General features: G+C 34.1%; 1 long non-coding RNA gene across 3 annotated transcripts; it reads right to left on the reverse strand.

Moving 5' to 3' along the window:
* Positions 1-2,013: 2,013 nt before the first annotated feature.
* Positions 2,014-5,282, reverse strand: LOC107484390 (uncharacterized). Of its 3 annotated transcripts, none has more exons than XR_008008412.1 (7): positions 4,821-5,282; positions 3,551-3,616; positions 3,393-3,457; positions 2,981-3,097; positions 2,856-2,901; positions 2,710-2,764; positions 2,014-2,083 (listed from the first exon to the last, which is right to left on the reverse strand). It is a non-coding gene; the product is annotated as an uncharacterized LOC107484390 (long non-coding RNA). The 3 variants fall into 3 exon arrangements; XR_008008411.1 differs by having other exon boundaries at positions 2,034-2,073; XR_008008410.1 differs by lacking the exon at positions 2,014-2,083 and having other exon boundaries at positions 2,403-2,764.
* Positions 5,283-6,018: the final 736 nt, after the last annotated feature.

Below are 6,018 nucleotides of genomic sequence, written 5' to 3' on the forward strand. Positions count from 1 at the left end.
TTGTAATTTCCTTTATGTTGTTCTTATATTTTGTTGTAGATCTACTATTGTTCCTTCTATTTTCTTTCAATTCAATAAGAGGTAATTCATAATAATGGTTCTTCTTTTCTTTTCTATTGTTGATCTCTTGCCTTTGTAGTTAGATCTCTCTTTAATTCTTTCCATTTATGTTGTTTACTTTTATTGCCTTTTATGTGTTTGTTGAAATGCCTCTTCTAGATATAGTATAGATTTTGTTCCTCTTGGCCTAGGTAGAGTAATTAGTGACACTTGAGTTATCTAATTTCTTTGTTGATTGGTAATTGGAGAGATTGCTAATTGGTTTAGAGTGCACTAAAGCTAGTCTTTCCTTGGGAGTTGGCTAGGACTTGTGGCCCAAGTCAATTCATCCACTTGACTTTCCTTTCACTACAAGAAAAACACCCATTCAGGTACACTTGAAAAGTGTAGCCAAAAGTGAAAAAAAATGATGCCTTAGGCTACGGCTACGCTTTTTGGGCTACGGCTACGCTTTTTGGAGTGATTCCTATTCGGCCGTTGCCTATTCTCAAAGGCTACGCTTTTCTGCACCAAGGGCTACGCTTTTGGCGTTTGGGAATAGGCTACGCTTTTCAAGTGATGCTGTCCAAGACCAAAGGCTACGCTTTTCAGCTTTCATTTTTCCAGAATAGGCTACGCTTTTCAACGCTACTACATCACTTGTAAAGCGTAGCCAAATTGTATACCATAGCTACTTTTTATAAGCGTAGCCTTAGATCTCTCTTTTTTTTTGTATACTATAGCTACTGTATATAAGTGTAGCCTTAGGTCCCTCATTGTTTTTTTTTTATTTTCTATATATATATATTCTAATAATTTTTTTTTCTAAAACCTAATATTTAGTAATATGATTATATATATAATCCTATTTTTTTAATTAAATTAGTTAAAAATTATAAAATAAAAATAAATACATAAAAATACCATACAATATTCTTTAAATAATAAAAATTATCCTTTAACAAAATATATTTATAATGAACTAAAAATATTAGGATGATCATAAATGAGTATTCATACATCTCACACTAAATTAAACATACCCATATCAAAATATACATTAGACCACTTAGAGTTTACTACTAATAAACTATAAATAAATAAAAATTAGGAAAATTTAAAGTAAAACCATGATTACTGTGAGATACATGTTGTAACAATACAACCAATAACTATGGAAAAATCCTGTGTTGCAGGGTCAATGTGTAATGGCACTACCGAGAAATATAAGCATTGCAGAAGCATTTGGGACTCCCAGAGCTGTCACCACCAGTAAACATGACGACAAACTGAGAAGTGCAAACTGTAAAAGGGAGTAAAACATCACCACAAAATTTCATCATGTATAAATACACAAATTCACAGAAGAAAAAGCCTAGCCTATACTAGTGAAGAAACAAGTGCATTTTGATTATGATAGTTCATCATTATGCATAAAATACTTAAACAATATCACAAAACACTAACACTAATGAGAATTCAAAAGGATAGCACAGCAACATAAAAAGGATAAAAGAAATAGCAAAGTAAAAAGAACATATAATTACCATAAAAGATGCCACAAGTGTTATTTCGAAGCATGTAATAGAGGTCCTGGAATGATTCTTCCCAAGCAACTTGTCGTTTCCTTAAGAACTCCAATTCTATTGCATAAAAAAGAGAATATTGTAACTTGTGAAAAATGGAGAGGAAGATGACCTATTGTAGTACATGGCGGGAAGGAGAATTTGGGCTTGATATGATGTGTCAGTGACCTATGGACCCTAAAACTTGGATATAAATATGGTTTATGCAGAATGAAAACAAAGGACACAACAAGGATATTGGAACCATAGTGTGCTAGCAAGTAAAAGAAATCTTTACAAAGCACAAAAATATATATCCTCTCACCAATTCAAAGAAGAGGATGATATCACCCGCATACCGGTCTTTAAAGTAAGATCCAGAGGAGCCTTCCGGCCGAGAATATGGTATATAAAGATTCAACCAATTGATTTCTGTCAAATCCCATATTAACCACTTCCGGAAGAAGCTCTTTGTCAATCTGCAAAACCATGATATTGGTGGATTTTGTAAGTGAATAAGTGAGTATCAAAATTGTTTAAGGTGGAGTTAATGTCAAAAATAAAAACCAGGCAAAATGATAAACATAAGGACACTATTCTATTCTTTATCAAAAGGTAAGATAAAGAACAAATATGTTCCTTTTGCTTCACTCAAATTTTAACTCCAGTTGGCACAGTCTCAGAGAAAAAACAAACTTTGAAATGCTAAATTCAATGATAGGAATATTTAGGAACATGAAGCTCAACAGTTGACAATAGTTGATAAATTGCCATGAGCCACGAAAATACTGCATCATATATAATCCACATGCAACAAAAATAATTAACATGAAATCAGTAAACTACTCTAGACAAATGAATAATAGTCCCCATTAGTACTTGATTTTTTTTTATTAGAACATTACCATTTACCACTACAAAGTATACTGCTGATTAAGAAAGCAACAATCATTCACATACAGATCCAAGAATCAAGCAGCTGACTGGTCAATAAATATATTATGTAGCCTAACTTATTTGAGAATAAGCATACTCAATGGAAAGGTTTCTGCCATTTAATCACCAAATACAGCTAAAATCAATATCTAACTATTCTAACCCTTACCTCTTTGTTGATCAAATACACAAGACTTGTCCCTGTTTTTCTCTTGAGCCCAAACCTTAACCGTTCCATTCGAAGAACCAGAATTTTGGTTACATTTTACAAGGCCATTTGACCAAATTAAACACAGAGGAGAGAAAATCACTCACCTCTCTTTGCTTGTGGTGGTAGTTGTGTTAAAAGAAATTGAATAAACTGGAAAAAATGGAGCAAGAGAATTATCAGAATTTTGAATTAGAGGAGAAAAGAAAGAAGATGAAGTCGCTGTCCTCACCTAGCAAAGAAACTCGAAGAACAGTTGGGTGAGTGAAACGCAGCTCCCTCTTAAGCTTCAGTCAGCTCCCTCCTGACTTTGAACGAGGTTTACTTGCACTTGCTAGCGGGTTATCACCTATAATTAGCAATTTATCACATCAGTGAAGCTCATAAAACCACACAAGCAACATTGTCAAAATACAATTTTGTATAATTGATTTTAGGTATAATTAATTCTAACATAACTGGTTTTTATGTCTGCTACTTCCTCTCAATGTAATTCTAACACAGTAAAAATTTTCACTTCGATCCAAATTGATTCTAGAGACAAGAATTTGATTCTAGTTGAGAAAAATCAAACATAGATTAAAAAGGAGGTTCCAATTTCTAAACATGTAAGTATAGCCAATCAGATAAGAGGAAGTTCTAACTTTTGCAATCCATTATCCATATATGCATCCAAAGATGATATCACCCGAGGAAGTTGCTCTAAAATCTGCAATTTGAAAAGCAAAACAACCAGCATTACACACACTAGAAACTTGTTTTTGCAGTCATCCACTACCCTGCATCAGATAAAAGTGTGCACCTGCTCTGTATTCTTCATAGTAGAAACCTTTGCCATAAGGTTCTTGGGAAGCTTAGTGAGTTTGGCCTACAAGTGATCGAATCACAGTAATAACAAGTTAACTATAATAATTAAAAAAGAAAACTCAAGTAATAACAACATAAATTAGAGATGTAAGATTCTGCTTGAAAGGGTACCAAAAATTTTCAATCAATCCCACTTGAAAGACACAAGATTCTGCAAAACCACTATTTTTCAATATGTATATTTATAAACCAATTTGCAGAAACTGGTTTCACATTCTAATGCGAAAGAAACCAAATTTACTCACAGAAATTAATTTTCATGAATTGAAATTTAAAAGACAAAACTGAATCATAGGTAAAATCTGAGAAAGCAAACACAAAGTACTAAAAAAATGACTAAAAGGAATACTCCTATTATTACTAATTAAAAAGGCCCCAAAGTTTGATTTAGTGGCTTTATTAGTTCACTGAGGAATTTTCTTCACTCTTGCACACCAAGAGCCTGGCTGTTCTCAATAAACAGGTAGGTAAATGAGCATTGGAATTTGGAATCGGTAGCGGCAAGTCTTATGAATGAATCTGAGATTTGATATTATAATTTTTAATTATAGTTGATAAGAAGAAATATGGTTAAAAGTGCCAAAGAAAGCATAAAGCAGAAAGCCAGCAAATCAGAAATCTATGGGAATCTGCAGGCTGTGTTTATAGAAATGGATAGCACTCAAGATATAAGCATAAGCCTTCAAACCTTGTCCCAATTGAAGAATAGCTAAGTTTATATTATTCATCTTGAATTGTGATTTTTCACAGAATCATTCAGTGGCGAAAGAACTAGCTGAATTAAATATATCATAAACTCACCCAGATTTATGAACTTGAAATAAATAAATCAAATTAGACATAATAAATAAATTAATAACAATGACAAGCATACGCAAACCCAGATTTTCTTGGCTTGTGGAAAATTGTTAGTAGCATTGCATATAATACAGGTCACTAGAATTGATATGATCCTTTGAAAAATCACTAAGAAAAATCACTGTAAGGACACTATTCTATTCTTTATCAGAAGGTTAAACAACGCAGCTTCATTAACAAATAATCTAACAATACTCATTAATCTGTTAAACCACGCAGCTTCATCAATTCATAAAACCCCCAAATTAAAACCCATATTTCACAGATTAAAACCCCTAAATTAAAACCCCTAAAATCGGAACCCTAAACCTCTGAAATTTCAGAACCAAATAGAAATCAATACATACATAATCAACACGGAGATGACGATGATGAGAAGCACGGAGATGACGATGGTGAGGGCGGCGCAGCGATGATTTGTGCAGAACGGCGAAGAAGAGCGATGGTCTGTGCAGTGGTGACAATGGCAAAGGTGATGAGCGACGATGGTGAACGGTGAGTGGTTACTGGGTGGCGACGGTCAACAGCGACGGTAAGAATGGCGAAGGTGAGAGTTGTGCGCGACAGGGTTGGCGAAGGTAAGGGCGGCGCAGCGACGAGAAGACGATGGTAAGGGCGGCACAGCGACGAGGAGGAGGGCGAAGAGAAGCGACGGTGAGTGGTGGGTGAGAGGGTTTCTGTAGCGAGAGTGTTTCTTCGATGGTGAGCTTTGGATTTGGAGGGATCGAGATGAAGGCTAAGTCTGGGTTTTGGATTTGGAGGGACAAAAATTTCATTAAGTGTTTGAGTTTTGCTTTCGAAAACTGAGGAAAAAATTTATTAAGTGTCAAATCTTTTGCTTTAGATACATTAGGCATCACTTTTGAAGTGTATCCAAAACTTAATAAATAGGCTACTCTTTAAAAGCGTTCCCTTAGATACAAAAAGTGGACCCATAAATATTAACATACGGCTACGCTTTTTAAGTGATTCTATAATACCTAAGGCTACACTTTTTAAATGATGCCAAAATTGTGTTTCCTTTTCTCTTATAAAAAGGCATCACTGAAAAAAGCGTAGCCTATTCTATGAATAGGCTACGCTTTTTAAATGTAGCTTAAAAAAAGTGTGGCTGAATGGGTATTTTTCTTGTAGTGTTTATTTAGTAAGGGTTAACTAAGTGGTAGCAATGAACAATTCTCATCACAATTGAGAAGGATAACTAGGATAGGACTTCTAATTTTCATACCTTGCCAAGAGCCTTTTATAGTTGTTAGTTTATTTTCATTGCCATTTACTTTTCATGCTTCTTATCCAAAACCCCAAAACACATCACAACCAATAACAAGATACTTTATTGTAATTCCTAGGGAGAACGACCCAAGGTTTGAATACTTCGGTTTATAAAATCAGGGGTTTGTTACTTGTGACAAACAATCTTTTGTATGAAAGGATTTTTTATTGGTTTGGAAACTATACTTTACAACGAGATTTCATTAGTGAAATTCTAAACCGTCAAAAATCCTAATCATCATTGCAATGGTGCTATGTTATTGGCTATTGTAA

Source organism: Arachis duranensis, chromosome 4 (assembly GCF_000817695.3).
Source record: "Arachis duranensis cultivar V14167 chromosome 4, aradu.V14167.gnm2.J7QH, whole genome shotgun sequence".
Classification (NCBI taxonomy): Eukaryota; Viridiplantae; Streptophyta; class Magnoliopsida; order Fabales; family Fabaceae; genus Arachis; species Arachis duranensis.